We start from the raw sequence: 19,543 nt of genomic DNA, 5'->3' as shown, positions 1-19,543 counted from the left end.
CCTGCCAGAGACAGAGGCTGGAACTTTAGCCACAACCATGTGGCAATGCAAAGATTTAATAGAAATGGGTTAAATTGATATGTAAGAGTTAGTCAATAAGAAGCTAGTAGTAATGGGCCAAGCACTGATTTAATTAATACAGTTTCTGTGTGATTATTTTGTGGCTAAGCAGCCAGGAACTAACTAGTAGCCTTCCCTCCTTACAACACTCCAGAAGAATATAATGTTACCTAAATAAACAGGAAGGGCATTGTAAGCAACTTCCAAAACTCTAGAATTGACAGACACATCTCTCTGCCTGGACAGTCAGCCAAAGTTCTTCTGTATCATTGGGGCATCCATCTTCAGCCTATAGGCCCATAATATCTGGCAGACTTTTTCATGAAAGAGGAAATTTCAATGACAGTTCTGCCTATATTGGCAGTTTGTCAGTCACTTTTTTCTGTGTCCTGTAGAATGTCTGGCAGACTCTTTCATGAACCAGGTACCCCAAAGGACTGTCTCAACTTCTTTAGGCAACTTCATCGGTCATTTTTCTGTGGTTTCTGCCTGTCCAGTTCATACAGCATACCATCAAACAGTCCAGGTAAGAGCAGTCTCTTGCACAAATGGCTAGCAAACTCCATGTGGAGCCTCTTCAATGCCCATTTTCCTTTTGAAATATTTGCTGTTGCCAGGAACAGATGTGTCTCATTGTCATGAGAAGTTCCTTAACATCTTAAATTCCATGTTCTGAAGGTTTTTGAAAGATTTGAAGAATCCCTATATATCCTAACTAACCTTACTATGAGCTTGACTACTATAGATGATTATCTATTAACCTATATTTTTAAATTATACATTACATTTTAAAATGAGCTACACAAACAAAATTCCTTAACCAAGAACAGAAATATACATATAACAAAATTGATCTTAAATTGTATCAGTAGTCCAAGATCCATACCAATGCAAATCTCTATAGCATATCCCCCTTTAAATATAAACAAGCATTTATAAACAATATTTCTGAATATGGGTGTAGTTCTCTCCAAACTACTTCCTGCTTTTTGTTGGGCAAAGTATTTTTTAAGGCGTTCACATCAATCTTTTGGGGGTCTTGTTCCATAAAACTACATTAGTTTGGAAAGATTCGACAGGTTCTCCTCTGTGAAAACAAAAGAAGTACCTTTTTTTTCCAAAGTAACATATCTTTAGACCCAATTTGGAAGTAAAAATACCTCTGTGTTTGTTTATCTTAGCAGCCCACACAATGAAATGTCTCTCTCTACTGAGCTCCTTCACAATAAAAATTAAAAGAAAGCACAATAAAATATATAACCTGGTGTAGTAATAGGAGCGGCAGGCTGCGGCCCGGCTTCCGGCTAGCTTTACCTGAAATAATTACATGGAAACTTGTAGTAATAGGAGTGGCGGGGCTGTGTCCCCAGCACCCCGGCTGCCTGGCTAGCTTATGCCCTGAAATAACAACACACAAAATGTATTCATTTAAACACTGCTTGGCCCATTTCTATCTAGCCTCTTCTAGGCTAACTCTCGCACTTGGACTAGCCCATTTCTTATCATCTGTGTAGCACAGGTCTTACCGGGAAGATTCTAGCCTACGTCCATCCTGGGTTGGAGCTTCATCACATGCATCTTCCCGGGAGCGGGGAGTATGGCATCTCTGCTGAGGCATCTGCTCCTATTACTACAGAATGGCGCACAGATGTGTGGACAACTGAATCCACAGAAAGCCTAAAAAAGCTTGGGAAAGAGTAAAGCATGTTTTCTTTGTAGCTGGCATTTCTTGGTTCTGCTCTGCTTGCTAGAGGCAAGCAAGCGCTCTCATCTAAGAGAGGCTTCCTGACTCAGCTTCAGCTGAAAAACCCTGCAGCTCTTAAGAGGCCTTGCCACGAAACACTTAAACGGTCTTGACGAAAAGCTGAACGCATGCATTTCGGTTTTTAGCCATAGCAGGAAAAAAGCTGCACCGTTTAAAAATGCCGGCTTTCTGGGCCATCCTGCCAGGGCAAACTCTGACTGTTTAAGGCAGGAGGGCCGGCTACAGAGAGAGGACTTGAATGTTGTCTGTTGTAGCTTGCTGGCTGGCAGGGACCTTGAAACGCCATAGAGTTGTGGCTATAAACATGGCTACAGCCAATACCTCAGCCATGAGGCTGGAAAGCTAAGGAATGGGCTACATCTAGCCAGCAAAGCCACGGCTTTAGTCCTACTGATATTGCTTGGTACATTAAAGACTCATATGGTCAGAAAAACAGAGATACAGTAAAGAGAGCGTCAAAGACAAAGAAAAATTTTAAATGATTTACAGTGTTAAAATATATGCAGACTAAAAGTTAAAATTCTTAAAGTAAAAAACAAAAATAAGGAAGAAAGAGAGTAGTTGGGTGTGGTAGTACACACCTTTAATCCCGACACTAGGGAGGCAGAGGGAGATTGACCTCTGTGACTTCAAGGTGTGGTAGCACACGCCTTTAATCCCAGTGCCTAAAAGGCAGAGACAAACAGATCTCTGTGAGTTCAAGGTGTAGTAGTGTACACCTTTAATCCCAATGCCTGGAAGGCAGAGACAGGCGGATCTATGAGAGTTCAAGGACAGCCTGGTCTACAGAGTTATTCTAGGTCAAAGATACAGAGAACCTGTCTCAAAAACCAAAAAGTTAAAAGTAAAAATAAACGAAATAGAGGTTAAAACAAAGCTGTAAAAGATGAAAAATAGACAGAGAATTTTGATACTGTATGCTATTATGCTCTCTTTGAATTGTTTGAATGCTGAGAAAAGAGGAACAGCTGCTAAAAGATATTTGTTTATAAATGCTGCTGAACTAATCCAACATAGATACTTTGAAAATGCCTTGACTTTGAAATTTGGATCTAAGGACATGATGCTTTGGAAAGGAGTTTCTTATTTTTTTTCACAGAGGATGAGATCTTGTTCATTTCTTCTATTTCGATATGGTATGATGGACCACACCCTCCTGAAGGGTTGCTGTGAACATCTTCAGAAAATTGCTTCGCTCAACTGCCAACTGAGATGAAAATAGCACACAGGTTATACCATGAAAGACCTAATTAACCATGCCCCCATTCAGCAGGAAGCAGTTTGGAGAGAAAAAACTGCACCCATGTTCCCAAATATGGTTTATAAACATTCTTTTACATTTAAAGGGGGATATGATATAGATATGAATAATTTGTATTAGTATAGATTTTGCTTTATTGATAGAGATTTAAGGTCAATTTTGTTATATGTATATGCATATTTCTGCTATTGATTAAGATATTGTGATTGTGTAGTTCATTAAAAAATGTAATGTATAATTAAGAAATATAGGTTAATGGATAATCATCAGTAATAGTCAAGCTTGTAATCATGTTAGTTAGATTTTCTAGATATATAGCGATACATTTCAGTGAGATAGACATTCTTCATATCTTTCAAAGACTGCAGAATATGGCATTTAATGTTTTAATAACTTAGGACTTTTCATGACAATGAGACACTTTGCTCCTGGCAGCACCAATCTACTTCAAGAAGAAGATGGGCATCGAAGAGGATCCTTATGGAGTTTGATAGCCATTTGGGCAAGAAACTGTTCTTGCCTGGACTATTGCATAAACTGGACACAGAGAACCCACAGAGAGAGGACTACTAAACTTGCCTAAAGGTGAGATGATCTTTCGGGGTTCCTGATTCATGAAAGAGTCTATGAGACATTCTGCAGGACACAACAGATAGTGACTGAACTGACTTTGAAATGTTCTGCTTCGTGGAAATGTCTCTGGATACCATGGGTCTGTAGGCTGAAGATGGATGCCCCAACGGTACAGAGAAACTTTGGATGACTGTCCAGGCAGCAAAATGTCTCTGTCATTTCTAGAGTTTGAAAGTTGCTTTTTTCTTGTTTGCTTAGGAAATATTGTATCTTTCTGGAGTCTTTGATGGAGTTAAGAATAGTTAGTTATAGTTATAGTTTTCCTTAGTTATGATAAAGATTATTGTAATTTTTACTCGATAACTGTTTTGTTATATGTAATTATGCTATGTTAAAGTTAAAGCCTTCCTTTGTTTTTGTTTAAACAGAAAAAGGGGAAGTGATGGAGGAAGGTCATTGGTTAATTATAATAAAGAAACTGCTTGGCTGGCCCTCATAGGTTAAAACATAGGTGGGAGTAGTAAACAGAACAGAATGCTGGGAGGAACAGGAAGTGAGCTCAGACTCGACAGCTCTCCTCTGAGGAGCAGATGCCTCAGAGAGACGCCATGCTTTCAGCTCCTGGGTAGGCACACGTAATGAAGCTCCAACCCAGGATGGAAGTAGGCTAGAATCTTCCTGGTAAGTGTACCTAGCTGTGCTACATAGAATATTAGAAATGGGCTAGTCCAGGTGTGAGAGTTAGCCTAGAAGAGGCTAGATAGAAATGGGCCAAGCAGTGTTTAAATGAATACAGTTTGTGTGTTGTTATTTCGGGCATAAGCTAGCAGGCGGCTGCGGTGCTGGGGATGCAGCCCTGCTGCTCTTATCACTACAGAAACTGTATTCATTTAAACACTGCCTGGCCCATTAGTTTTAGCCTCTTATTGGCTAATTCTCACCTTTTGCTTTAACCCATATTTAGTAATCTGTGTAGCACCATGAGGTAGTGGCTTACCAGGAAAGATCCTAACCTGCATCCATCTTGGGTTGGAGAATCATGGCATCTGCCTGACTCTGCTTAATTTCTCCCAGAATTCTGTTCTGTCTACTCTGCCTATCTAAGCTGCTGTCCTTTCAAAAGGCCAAGGTAGTTTATTAAACAATAAAAGTAACACATAGACAGAAGATCCTCCCACATCAACCTGGACTCTCTGTGTATATTCCATCTTTATATGGCTTATTAGTTTTTACTCTATTACTTCTTAATATTTATTTTGTCTATACTCCTTTAATTTATGACTATCTGTATTCTGTCTCTTTAAAGACTTTATTTTTTTATAAACCATTTACCTCCATTTATAACTCTCTATATTATTTTTCTTCTGTCTTTCAAGCCGCAGTATGCTGCTAGCAAGCAAGGCCCATTTGGAAAAAAATGTAGCTAACCATTGTTTTTTATTGTCTAGAATTCCTTTCCAAGCACTCTCCGGTTTTATGTGGATTTACCTAGCACATGTTGGAGCACCAATTTCTTGTCGGAACCGCTTGTTTCCAAAAATATATCTTAAATTAATAACTCACATCTTAAATTAACTATCGCCATTAATCTTTGTATTGCTATGAGACTGTGGCTTACCAGGTAAAGTTCTGGCATCTGTCTCTGGCAGGGCTACATACTTCTCCCTTACTCTGCCTTCTTTCTCCCAGCATTCAGCTTAGTTTTCCTCACTTAGCTGAATTTTGCCTTGCTATAGGCCAAAGCAGTTTCTTTATTAGCCAATAAAAGCAACACATAGACAGAAGGACCTCCCACACTATTTCCCCTTTTCTGTTTAGAAATATGTTTAAACTATTGGTCAAAAAGCATTACAAATAATATGGTTTTTCTGTGACTATTTCTTGGCTGAGCAGCCTGTGAACAAACAAGCAGGCTCCTACAACAGACATGCATCAAGAAGATTATCCACCATGACCAAGTTCACTTTATCCCAGAGATGCAGGAATAATTCAACACATACATGCCAATAATTGTAATAAATTATTTAGACTGAAAGACAAAAATTGCATGGTCATCTCAATCGATGTGGAAAAAGCCTCTGAAAAGTCCAATATCCTTCATGATAAAAGTCTTAGAGAAAGCAGGACTGGAGAGAACCTGGCTCAACACAATGAAGAGTATATATAATAAACCTACAACCAACATAATTCATTTTTATTGTTTTTATTGCACTAAATGGAGAAAAATTCAATTGGATGAGGAACAAGACATGGCTATCCAATTTTTCCTTTTAAAGGCAGTGCTCGAAGAGCTAGCTCTAACAATAAGACAAGAAAAAGAAATTACAGGGATAAAAATAAGAAAAGAAAAACTAAAAGTATTTCTATTTGCAGATGATATAATTTTATAAAGAAAAGATTCCAAAAAAATCTACGAGAAAAAACTAACAATTTCAGCAATATGAAAGGATAGAGAAACAATGTACAAAAATCATTAGCTTTTCTATACACCACCAACAAACACACAGAGAAAGGTATTATGGATACAGTCCTACTCACAATAGCTTCAAAGACAATAAAAATACCCTAAAATAAGCCTAACCAAGGAGGTTAAAGGGCTCTATAATTAATCCTTCAGATCTCTGAAGAAAGAAATAAGGACACCAGACAATGGAAAGACATCCCATGCTCATGAATTGGTAAGATTAGTATTATGAAAATGATCATTCTACTAAAATTTATTTACAGATTCAGTGCGTTCTCAATCAACATTCCCATCACAATCTTCACAGAAATAGAAAAAAAATCATAAGTTCATATCAACTCACAAAAGAACTTGGATAGCCAAAGCAATCTCAGACAAAAAGAAACATGCTAAAAATATTACTATTTAAAGGTTCTACCTATACTATACAGACACAGTAATAAACACAGTAATATACTGCTACAAATATAGATATGTAGAACAATGTGTACCCAAACATAAGTACACATAACTACAGCCATATGATATTTGACAAAGAAGCTGAAAACATACATTGGAGAAAAGATAGCATCTTCAATGAGTCATTCTGGGAAATCTAGAAGAACAAAATTAGATGCATATCTATTATAATTCATAGAAACTGACTACATATTGTTTAAAGACCTAAAAGTGAAGCCTGTTTAGAAATATTGAAACTGCTAGAAGAAATCAAAGCCAGTATCCTGCATGATCTCGGAGTAGGAAAAGACTTTCTGTGTAGGCTTCCTTTGTTCAGGAATTAAAGCCAGCAATTAACAAGTGGGACTTCATAAAACTAAAATACTGTACACCACTAAGATAATAACCATCTGAATGAAGATAAAGCCCAGAGAGTAGGGAAGAATCTTTACTAGTTGTACATTTGACAAGGGATTAATACCCTGAATATATAAAGAACTTAAAAATAATTAAAAATATTACATGACCCATTCAAAAACTGGGTTATGAATCAGAACAGACTTATTAAAAGAAGAAAAAATGACTAAGAAATATTTTTGAAAAGTCTTTATCTTTCTTGGCCATTAGGGATGTACAAATCAAAACTATTTGAGATTTCACATTACCCCAGTAAGAAAGAATAAAATCAAAACAACTGACAACAAATGAAGAGTGGAGCCATTCATTCACTTTTAGTGGCACTGAAAACTGGCATTGCCATTCTAGAAATCAATATAGAGAGCTGTCAAAAAGTCAGAAATAAATCTATCATATGACTTTCTGGTACCATTCCCTGGCATATACCCATAGGACTTGACATCCTACTCCACAGATAATTGCTTTGTTCACAATAAATAGGGAATGGAAACCACCTAAACATTTTCCAACTGACAAATGGATAATAAAAATATCGTACATATATGCAGTGCGGAATATTATTTAGCTTAAAAATGAAATTGTTAAATTTGCAAGAAGTAGAAAAGACTTTATTGAGCAAGAAATAGGATAAAAATAGAAACATGTTCTCTCTCATCTGTCATTCTTCATTCCAACTCTTCAGATGTGAGTATATAACCTGGAGTAAACACTGAAACTAAGAACACCAGATACAAAGGACATGGAGTTATTACATTTTAAATTGATCTCATCTTTTAATCAGATAGAGGTAATATTGTCGATTTCATAAATTTGTTACGAAATAATGTGCTCAGTTACGGCTACCTATTGCCTCCCAAAACTCAAATGAAGCCCAATAGGTCCAATCTAAATTTTCAATGTAATCATGAGTTCTGTAAAACTTATTCTGACCAAGCCAGATTGTGGGTTTAGTGAACCCATTGACTGGTACATATCTTTCAATTTTCAAGTGTCTTTTACATGTAATTTTCACTCTTGTCTTTACATTACCCATGGGCACTACCTAATATGCACATTGCTGTTCACTGTTTAACAAACAATAAGAAATTAATGGACTTACTATGAGCATAGCCAAATTATGACAGAACCAAAACTAGAATTAAGATCCTCCCAAGGGCATCTGCATTTTTAGGTTGTGTATCATTTTGATGAGGACATTTATTGCAACACACTTGTATCAAACACTTATGAAGTTTTGACATTAATTCCCATAGGTTGGCTTCTCTTTGCTTAGGACTTTTTTTCATCATTTTTAACCTACAAAACTTCTTCATTTATGTCTTCATGGAGCATTCTATATATCCCCTACTGATTACAATTAATGTCATTATGGGGCTAGAATTTTCAGGTGAAGTTAACTGCCAAGCTTGCCAACTTTTTAACAATGCCCAGTGTGGCATCTTTGAGAGTTTGCAAGTAGTTTTAATTGCTCAACTTAGAGTAGTGCACTGTGGCTAATCATGACCCTAGAGCCTTCAAGAATCTTGGAGATACGGGACTATTAGGGGTAGTCTGATTATCTCTGGTCAACCTAAACCAACACAAAGGTAAAGAACATTTTTGCAACTGAAGATGGGACCATGATTTTTCAAAGTTGAGACAAATTTTCTTAGATATCTCTTTAAAGGTTTTAGTGAGTTGTATGGTAATTTGGTCCTTTCCAGTACTACTCTCACTCCTATTAAAATGTCAGGCTGTGAATTCTAATCCACAGTGGAGTTCTACATCACGATAGGAGGGAAAGGATAATTGCAACATTATCGCTTGCTAGTTTAGGTTTACTAATTAGTGTACACAAGCTTTCAAAGAATATAAAAAGTTCTTGCTTAGGTCACTGACCTTTGGAATTCACTGAACATACTCTCTTTTGCTCATGCCAGTCACAACTTCTTTCCAAAGCAGTGAAATGAGTTTCCATCATCTTATTTCTGAATTGCTGCATCCTCTTTTTCCCACATGTCCTGTTAGTCTGTGGCCTAAGGACCTTTAGTTCACATTCGAGTGCAGCCTCAATTAGGCTAGAGAAATCATTGCTTTTCTTTTCATCTTTACTAGTTTCTAGCCTGGAAATTTTTACTAGACTTTTCAACAATTTCCTTAGCCATTTTCCGTATAAAAGAAAGATGGTTATTATCTACTATTCAAAGAAATTATTGGAATAGAAACAGTTACAAGAAAAAGGCAAAAGTAAAATGGCTCTCAAATATAGTTGATATATGAAAAGAAATAGGTTTAGAAAGTTGAAGTGACATGACCAAAGTCAGATTGCTTGTATTAATTCCTTTTTGGTCAACTTGAGAAACAAAATATTAATGACGCATTTAGTGGCCATGTTAACTGAAATTGGATTATCCTCCAAGGAATTGGTGTAATTTCCTAAATTTTTTAGAAAGAAAAAATAATCACAAATTATTAGAAGAAATGCCTTGAAGCAGGAAAAAAATGTCTTTCAGAAAAGGACTCTTAAGCACTAATAGATTGAGCAGAATGGGTTTCCCCTAGAGAAAAACGAAGACTTTCTAGCTTTGAAACTGCCTTTGTAGCCGGGCGATGGTGGCGCATGCCTTTAATCCCAGCACTCGGGAGGCAGAGGCAGGCGGATCTCTGTGAGTTCGAAACCAGCCTGGTCTACAGAGCTAGTTCCAGGACAGGCTCCAAAGCCACTGAGAAACCCTGTCTAGAAAAAAAAAAGAAACTGCCTTTGTATGTTATTTAATACTACCTATTCTTATTGCTGAAGAGTCAAAATATGCAATTTTACATCCTGAAGATCCTGTATATCTCTGGGCAAGCAAAATTGTGATGGCTGTCTATATACTAGAAAGACTGGGAAACAAACTAGCAAATTTAAAAAAAACATGACACTGTAGTAAAAACCAAAATAAAGTCTTTTGGTTGCTCTTCATTTATCCAGAAATATATATATATATATATATATATATATATATATATATATATATATATACACACACACACATATATATATGTGTATATATATATATATATATATATATATATATATATATATATATATTTACCCGGATGCTATCTCTGGAAGCATGATTTCTTCTGATATAAATCTATAAATTTTATATCATTGCCTTACACTTGATATCTAGGGATAGATTCTTTTCCAGATTCAGTTCCAAATATAGGGAGTAAGCTAATGAGCTGCACAACAACTTAAATAGGTTGAAGCTCCAAAGTGCTACCAGTCCATTTATATCACGAGTTGAGTTCAAAGATTCTGGTCTTCACCCGAAAGAAATAACCACCTTCTAAGACCTTCAGGGACTGCGTCCCAAACAGGCAATTAAATTTTGCCAAATCAGTGTTGTATGAAAAGAAAAAAAACAAGCCTAAAGTGGTATTTTGAGTAGGGAAAACAAATAAAAAGACACCTTTGAGTACACGAACCTTTCAAATAGTTTTGTTAGACTTCTCAGAGAACTGAGAAATAATTCTTTTTTGGGGGGCCATAGTTTATTCCCATTGTATGAAATTGTATGAAGTGTATGAAATTGGTGTCATGATAGAACATTCATAGAGAAATCTCTATCAAGGGATAGCTGGGATGGAAAGTGCATCCTAGTGAGTACATGTGTTATTGATCCTAATGTTGAAATAGCCTTTATATTTGCCGCATTGGTCACACCTACATCACCATAGACTACTTCCACGGCTTCTTTGATCTCTTTTTTCAACTCTGTCAAGTCAATATTTCCTCAACTGATAGGCAAGGGCAACTATGGCAAATCCTCATCAACCATTTAGGATTCTTCCATTCACATAAACACGCAAATAGATTTGTTCAACACAGTTGAACAACACTTATGATAAAACAGGCCTGGTGTTGAGTATACATTGACACAGAAAATCCAGACATGGTTTTTATGTTCATGAAACTCACTGATGTTGGGATATACTGGTATTGATAAAAACGTCAAGAAGAAAAATATGCACCTGTGAATAATACTTCCCAGATAAACTACACAGTGACATGGTCTCATTGCCGATTCTCATAAGTAAATCACTCCCTGAATTTGCATTATGATCTCCCCCTTTCTTTCCTTTGCAAATGCCTTGATGCTTGCTTCTACTGCTTTGAAACCAATACTTTTGGTGTTTCAGTCTACTCTCCAAATCCAGTTTGGTTTTCTAGTTCTTTTGTGTTTCTATGTCACCCGGCTCTTTACAAAAAAAAAAAAAAAAAAAAAAAAAAAAACAACAAAAAAAACAATTCACTCATTGTTTTTTTCTATTATACAGTACTTAGTGATAATAGTAATATAAACAGTATAGTGGTGTAGTTGAGATTGTGGTTATGATAGTATATTTAAAAGCCTTACAAACTCTGTGAACATTTACATGTCAAATGGTCTATCATAATTTTTCTCATTTATGAAATCAGTTGTGGGAGGTCCTGGTATTTTTCCTCAGTACCTAATGCCTGAAAAATGGGGTGTACAGTTGGGTGGGTGATCACTCACCTCTTTCCACTCTGTGCATTTGCAGCCTGTGCTGCAGAGTTCCTCTGAGTTAGCAGGGGATAGGTGGGTTTGGCAGCAGAATGGCACTTGTAGCTTACAGGGTCCAATCAATGGGGTGGGGGTGTTAGAGCAGCATACCTGCAAGTATTTCACTGAGTATTTTTTTCATTGATGTTTATAAGTTTAATTGTTCTATAGTTCTCTTTCTTCATTGAGTCTTCATGTGTTTCAGGTGTCAGAGTGGTTGGCACACCATAAAATGAATTGGGCAATGCCCCCTTTGTCTCTATTTTGTGGAATAATTTGAGGAGTGCTGGCATGTGGTGTTAACAGGCCTTTGATAGTCTGGTAGAATTCTGAAATAAGGACACCTGGCCCCAGGTTTGTTTCAGTTAGGAAATTAATAATTGATTTTATTTCACTAGAGTTTTGTTTAAATTGCTTATCTGATCTGTGTAAGAGGGTACCTACCTATTGAGAAAATTACCATTTCTTTTAGACTTTCCAATTTAGTGGAGTACATGTTTTTAAAGTATGTGTTTATGATTCTCTGTATTTCTTCAATGTCTGTTGTTATGTTCCCCATTAGTTCCTGATTTTATTAATTTGGATATTCTCTCTGTATCTTAGTTTGGACAAGTTTATATCAATCTTGTTGATAAGTTTATTTTAGTTGGGTTCTAGGTCATCAACATAAATAACATAAATAAACATTCCCAACAGTCAAAAGATACCTATATTAGTTAGATATACTAACTTTATTTATAATAGGTTGCAAGTTGAGATAACCTAAAGATCTTAATATAGAGAGATGAAATTATAACTTTTACTAGGTTGATTAAGAATGTCAGAAAAAAAATTTGCCCAAGAACTTCAGTGGTTGAATTAGTTATTAAAATCAAGGGCAGTAGATCAAAGAGTTTGTCAGTTGAGATTTGACTTTATCTAAAAGAATTTTCTTTTTTTTTTAGAGATTTATATGTTTTTGAGAGTATGAGAATCCTGAAAGACTTCTGACATCTATCAGAGGAGTTCGTCGGGAGATCATTACTAGTCAAAAACCTAGAAAGTCCTGGAGAACAGTTCTGGAAATCCCACCATGCTCTATTCATTAGTGTGGCAGAGGTACCTCCACCAGAGAGTGGGTGTCTAGCTAAGCTCTCATTTAGAATCTATTTCTAATTTTCAATTTTTTGGAGGGTGACTTCTAACCATCTAGCTATCACAGACAATCTTTGGGACACCAAGTGGCAGTCACAAACTAAAGGTAAGTTAGCCTGTATGCATAATTACAGGTAACAGGGCTAATCCAGGAAAAATGCTGGCATGTAATTTCCAGGAATCCTCTAATGGTGATTCTGGGATGAAACACTCAGCATTGACTTTGGAGGGCAAGCCCTGACTAAATGAAAAATAGGCTCCTCAATTTAGATGCTTAGTGGACTGCAAGTGTGAAAGTGAAATCGTCTCCAATTGTAGTCTCATGGGTCCAAAGATAGTACTAATGGGGACAAGGTCACAGGCTCAATCCCAACCTCTATTAGTATACTTAACACCATTTAAAAATAAGTCTGTTCCTCAGCCATAGATTGATTACTAAATTTTAGTGAAATGGTTCATCAATTTATTCTAATGGGTCTAGAAAAAATGAGCCAAAGGCTTTCCAATGAACTATTCTGTGAAAGAAACAAAATACACTAAAATCCATAGGCAATAATAGACTTTCATAGGAAAGGAAAACATCTACTCATCACTATCTACTTATTGACTTATAGGCAGTGATTTTATAGACTTCTAAGAGCAACATATATCTCTATAGATGATCCAGTAATCACCTGCCTGCTTCTCAGTAAAACCATTCACTGTCATATCTGAATCATGTCCCTCATGTGTTCAGATAATCCATTGTGAATGGGCCACACCTGTAGAGTTGGTAGTTAAACATACTCTCAGCTACTGAAAAATGTGAAGATGTGGTTGCACCTATTTAAAATGTAAGCATGGTTTTATGTAGAATTTAATAGAATTCCTTTAGTTTTCTATTTTTTGTTTATATGGAAAAGTTTTCTTGATTCTTCTTTAGCCAGGCAGAGGCAGTCTAAAACAAAACCCTTTTCTCAGGATCCTGTGATAGATAAGTCAAGGCAAAAGCAGTGTTATGCCCTTTGAGCTATATAGATGTTCTCAAGAAAGCAGGTCATCACCTCCCCTACTTCTTACATCTATTTGCCTCTTCATAAGCGCCAAATCCCTCTGTTTCTTGCTTATGTGTATATCCTGTCTGAGAGGCTGGTCAACGCACACAATGAAACATAGCAATGGTTTTGCTGGGAGGTCAGGATGTTGGAAGGAGGAGTTAAATCTTCTCTGCTAGAGTTTGTTAAGTATAAGTAAGGGTGTTCCTGTCTCAGAAATGCTTAGAGCAGCATTAACCATTAGCACCCTCCCCACTCTAGTCCCCAGCCACTCAACCAAAGGAAGAAAATTTAACACTGGGGTGTAGGGTTCTCTCTTCCTGATTTTGCCTAAAAGAAATCACAGGATAGTTTGTGTGACTTATGGTAACTTTGGTTTAACCATATGGCAAATGAAATTTTAAGGCACATGAGAGGGAGATATTCATCCAAGGACATAGTCAGCACATAGCAGAAGCTTCAAGTAGAACACTAGGAGGACATGGAAAAGCTTGGTCTGTGGTGGCACTGTATTCCCAGCACTCAGGAGGCTGAGGCAGGTGTATTTCAAGGTCAAAGCTATTTGAGACACAGAACAGAAATAGCTTCAAATTTTGGGGAGAAAGGAAGAAGGGAAGGAGAGTAAGAGGGAAGAAGGGGACAGAACACTTCTCATGAAGGAACACATAAACATTAAGGAATGATTGACATATAAATATCATTTTCAAATAAATAGATAAATGGAGAAAACGGAATTGTCTTTCAATATGGGCTAGCTAAAATGATTTGTTCACTACTTTATACAGAAATAATGATTGGCTGCCTGTCTTGTACCTTGAGGCATACAACAATGAACACAACAATGAACAAAAGAGAAAATAATTCCCTAAACTTATTGAGAATATATTTTAGTCGAGAGAAATAATCAATAAACAGAACAAATAGCTAGGATATGTAACTTGCTAGAGGCAATTCCGCAAAGAAAGTAATTCAGAAAGTGGGGTTATATAACACCAGGGAATCAAGAGGAACTTCTTTGTAGGGTGACCCAAGAAAGGATCACTAAAAATAAATTGCTTTATGTGTAAAGAGTGAGAAAGAATGCCATGCTAAGATGCTAGGTTTCACAAGCATAGAGCAACAATTGTTTCACAATGATACTTTGTGACCTGGCCAGTGTGACTGGAGCAAAATAAGCGTGAAAATGTTAGTATGAACTAATATTTGAGAAAAAATGTGAGAGACAATTGAGGAACGACCTGTGCATCACAGCAAGAAATACTTAATGAAGTTGAAGTGGTAATGTATGTTATGCTAAAATATAGTTTCATAGGCTTAAGCATTTGTTAATAATATAGAACTTTTGCGTATTTTGGTTCATTAGATGGGGGGAAAATGGAAAGAAAATTCTTAGAGGTAATGAGGATATCTACAGAACCTTTTCCCATCATGAGGATGGACTACACAACCTTATACATGTACACCACCCAACCCTCATGAAATTAACAATGGTGACTGTCTCATTCATTGGTGCATGCGCATCTTAGAATTTATAAATGCACTAATTTGTATACCTTTTGTATGGATGTTATAACTCAATAAAAATAGGGGGAAAGAGATGAGCTACACACACACACACACACACACACACACACACACATATATTTTAAAGCCGGAGAAATAAATCTTTGTTTAAAAATATAGAGTAGTGACATGATCTGATTTACAATGTAATTGAATTCCTTAAATTGAGAGAGAAGGAAACAAATGAATATGCTACTGACAGTTTCCAGGCATTAAAATAGCACTGTCATGGAATAAAGGACGACAGTGCCAACGACAAAGGGAGTAGGTAGATTCTAGATAATACTCATAAATGATTGTGGCTCTCCATATTGACTTAATATCTGTTTGATTGCCATGATTCCTGTCTTCAGTAAATTTACATTCAAGTGGAGGATAGATAATAATCAATTCATTGCTACAATTTCAGATATTGGGTAGTGATATGAGAAAAACAAAGCAAGGGGAAGGGAGAAGAGTGAGGCTGAAAGATAAAGTCTTTTCTAGCAGCTTCTCACTCTATCATCCATTTTTTAGAAGGATCACATTATATTCTGAGATTCCTATGTATACCTGAAATACAGCATAGATATCACAGGAGAAGTTTGAAATGTAATTTTGATTGACAACATCAATGGAGGAGTCTCAATTACCTCAAGAGTTATAGGAAGATATATATATATATATATATGTGTGTGTGTGTGTGTGTGTGTGTGTGTGCGCGCGCGCACACACTTACGCACATGTTAAAGTCATAGAAATCATTTGTATCAACTCTGTGTACTAGAGGCTACTCTAGCCATACAGGATATTGGAGATGTGTATGATTATGACAGAGCTACAAGAATAGGCAAAACTATAACTAAACCATCTCATCTACCAGAAGGTCCTATCTGAATGAAGAATGGCAGCTCAAAGTGACTCACATTCTACTAAATCCATGCATCTAATTTGTCTTGAAAAGCCTGGAGAACATGTGAGCGAATTGGGGAGATGGCTCCCCATTATTCTCTTCTTAGTTGTGCAGATATTACCAGAGAGTATAACTGGTAGCAGAGGATTGGAAGGGTTTTCATGTAAGTGTTTTCATCAGGATATGGAACTTTCTTTTTTTCCTGGAATTATGGAAAGAATTTTCAACATTGCGCCTCTTTCCATTTAGATAGCCCATTTGTGTTCTGTCTTTTCTGAATAAAGCAAAGGTATAGCCTACACATTCTAATTCTTCCTACCTCATTCACACTGTCTGTCTGTATTTTCATTCCTTCAGGTGGAACTTGGCAGCTCTGTGAGTATCTATTCAATGAATAATGGCAAGATAGAAGAATGGCTGGAGATAAGACCCCAGCCATGTTTGAGTTTCTCCTTCTTTATATTTATAAGTATCCTAAGTGGAGAGATGTGTCTTCCACATTGATACTGTTCCTTATCTCCAAGTTCAGCTAGGGAATGAGCTAATAGTCTTTTCCATTTGGATCCTCACATCCACTCTCCACTCTGCTTCTTCATTAGTAACTTGTTTTTTTCCTCCATGCTACCTGACTAAAATGAGTGACCCTAGCCATGGCAAAACACCTCCTACTCCTTGTCATGTCTTATGACCATGTGGTTGCTAAATCTAATCCTGTGTGCTATTCAGTGGTCATAAATGCCTGTGGCTGGGTAGTTGCTACTTCGTAGTGGTTATCACGTGTGCCCACTATCACCATCTTCCTTATTAATCTGGACTCTTCTGATAGTGGCTACAATGCATTTAAAATGCTGCTCATCAGTATCCTTGCCCCTTCCTCTTGCCTTTTGAACTTGCCCTGCTTTCCAGTGTACAAACTTCTGCTGCTGCCAGCAGCTCTAAGTGTTCACTATGTTAAGAGAAAGCTCAAGGCCTTTTCCACTTGAACTGTCCCTTGACTGTACTAACAATATTTTATAATGCAACATTCCGAACTCCTAGCCATCCTAGCCATCTGTCTTCCTATGACCAGCACAACTTTATCTCGCTGTTTTATGGGACTGTGACATTCATGTTGAATCTTGTGATAGATACTTTCAGAAACAAAGATCTGGAAGGTGTGGTAAAGAATTATATGACCGAAAAGATTAGTACATTCTTCCTTTCCTTCTAAACTTGTGAAATAACACTCAGTTTTGTACTCACTGGTGGGGAAAATTGTAGAAGAGCATATGGCCTTAGCTTTGAGGTGTAGATGATAAACGTAGGGAAATTTTCAACAAATTCTCTTACCCCAAAATATTACTCCCCACTAAGATGTGAATTAACATTTAGAAATATTACTTTTGCCCTTAATAATAAGGGATAAGCATCCATTGGCTCACTCACCTTCAAGTAAATGCGCTAATTGAATTTTTTTCCTTTTAAAGAGACCTAAGCAAAGATCCTCCTATTTGTTGGGTAAAAGCAAGGTATAACTGAACGAGAAAATTGGCTCCCTCCCTCAAAAGCACATAAAAAACCCAGAAAACAAATGTCAGAAACGTTGTAACTCTATTGAGGGCATGTCCTGTTGTGTTAGCACACTTTCCCTGCTCCCCTTAACCTCAGAATTATGGAAAATTGTGTCACAATCCTTTTCTACACCTGTGTAAGATTTTTCACATTTTCATTGTTTTCTATACTTTTTCTATTAGTTGCATTTATATCCCTCCTATCTCTATGAAGTGCTAAGACACCGCAATGACCCCCCCCACTAATTATGAGGAATGCAGAACTAGATAAATTAAGTGAATTTTTAATAGCTGAATTAAATTAAAATTCAGATCACATGAGTTGACCTCTGACCTTTTCTCCCCAGGCTTATGAATGCATTTGAAATGAGAGAAATGCAGATTATGTATTGAATACTTACTATGAGCCAGTCACTGAACTAAATTTCATCAGTGTTTATTATCATGCAGAGCTCTTAAAACAACTCATTGCTATTTTCAGCCTATACTAGAATTGAGGAATCAGAGGTTAAGTGATTAGTTCATAGATAGCTACAGAAGCAGTACATGGAACATCTAGTATTTAAAGCAAGGTTTGGTTGACTATATCTGAGCCATAAAAGCCTTAAAGATTATTGATGTAATGATTTTAATCAACTTTATTGTGAAAGAATTTATGTGCAATAATCTTTTCCAATAACAGTGTGCAATTCTATGAGATTTTTTAGATGCCTACAGTATAAGCACTTCAATGAAAATCACACTACAATCTACAGACCCAGGGAAGTTGATAAAGAGGAAAAGTCTAGAAATGTATGCGTCTCCCTGGGAACGGGGAATAGAGTAGATTTTGTGGATGTACTAGAGGTGGCTAGGGATAGAAATAGGAGGATCGGGTTGGGTGGGAGGAGGGACAGAGGAGAGACATCTGGAATAGATGGGCTTTTAGGGGATGATAGGGAAACAGGATGCAGTGGAATCTTTTTGGAACCTATAAGGTGGTCCTAGTGAGGACTCCTAGTAGTGTAGGGCATGGAACTTGAACTGCCCATCTTCTGTAACCAGGGAAGGCTGCCAGTGGTGGGACTTAAACACCAACCCAGCCACAAAACCTAGGACCTACAACCTATTCTGCTTATAGGATGTGCTGGGGATGGTGGCTCAGAGCTTGTGGGAGTGGCCAATCAATGACTGCTCTAACTAGAGACCCATGGCACAAGAGGGAGCCCATGCCAGACATTGTCTGAATGAGCAGGGAAGCCAGACGGCTCAGAGTTCAAGGGTAGAACCAAATTGACAACAACAACAAAACGAAGTCAATGGAATGATTCTTATTGATTTTATAATCCCAGAGCAGTGCTTAGCTCAACCATTATCTGAGAGGCTTCATTTGGCAGCTGATTGGATTAGGTTAGGCTCAGGGAACCCTGTAAATGGTTGGGGGAGGATAGTAGGAGCCAGAGGGGTCCAGGATATCAGGAGAACATGGCCCACAGAATAAACGAAACAGGGCTCATAGAGACTCATAGAGACTGAAGAAGCAATAACGGAGCCTGTAGTGGTCTGCGCTAGGTCCTCTGCATATACATTGTAATTGTTTTTTTTTTTTTGAGACAGAGTTTTTCTGTGTAGCATTGACTATCCTGGAACTTTCTTTGTAGATCAGGCTGGCCTCAGACTCACAGAGATCACCCTGCCTGTGCCTTCTGAGAGCTGGGATTAAAGGCACGCGCCACTATGTCTGGCCATGTTGTGATTATTTAGCTTTGGTTTTTGTTTTGCTTTGCTTGACTCCTAACCGAAGGAGCAGGGTTATCTCTGACTGTTTTACCTGCTCTTGGGACCCTTTTCCTCCTA

The sequence above is a fragment of the Microtus pennsylvanicus genome, chromosome X (assembly GCF_037038515.1).
Source record: "Microtus pennsylvanicus isolate mMicPen1 chromosome X, mMicPen1.hap1, whole genome shotgun sequence".
NCBI classification, from domain to species: domain Eukaryota; kingdom Metazoa; phylum Chordata; class Mammalia; order Rodentia; family Cricetidae; genus Microtus; species Microtus pennsylvanicus.
This window is presented reverse-complemented; position numbering follows the sequence as displayed.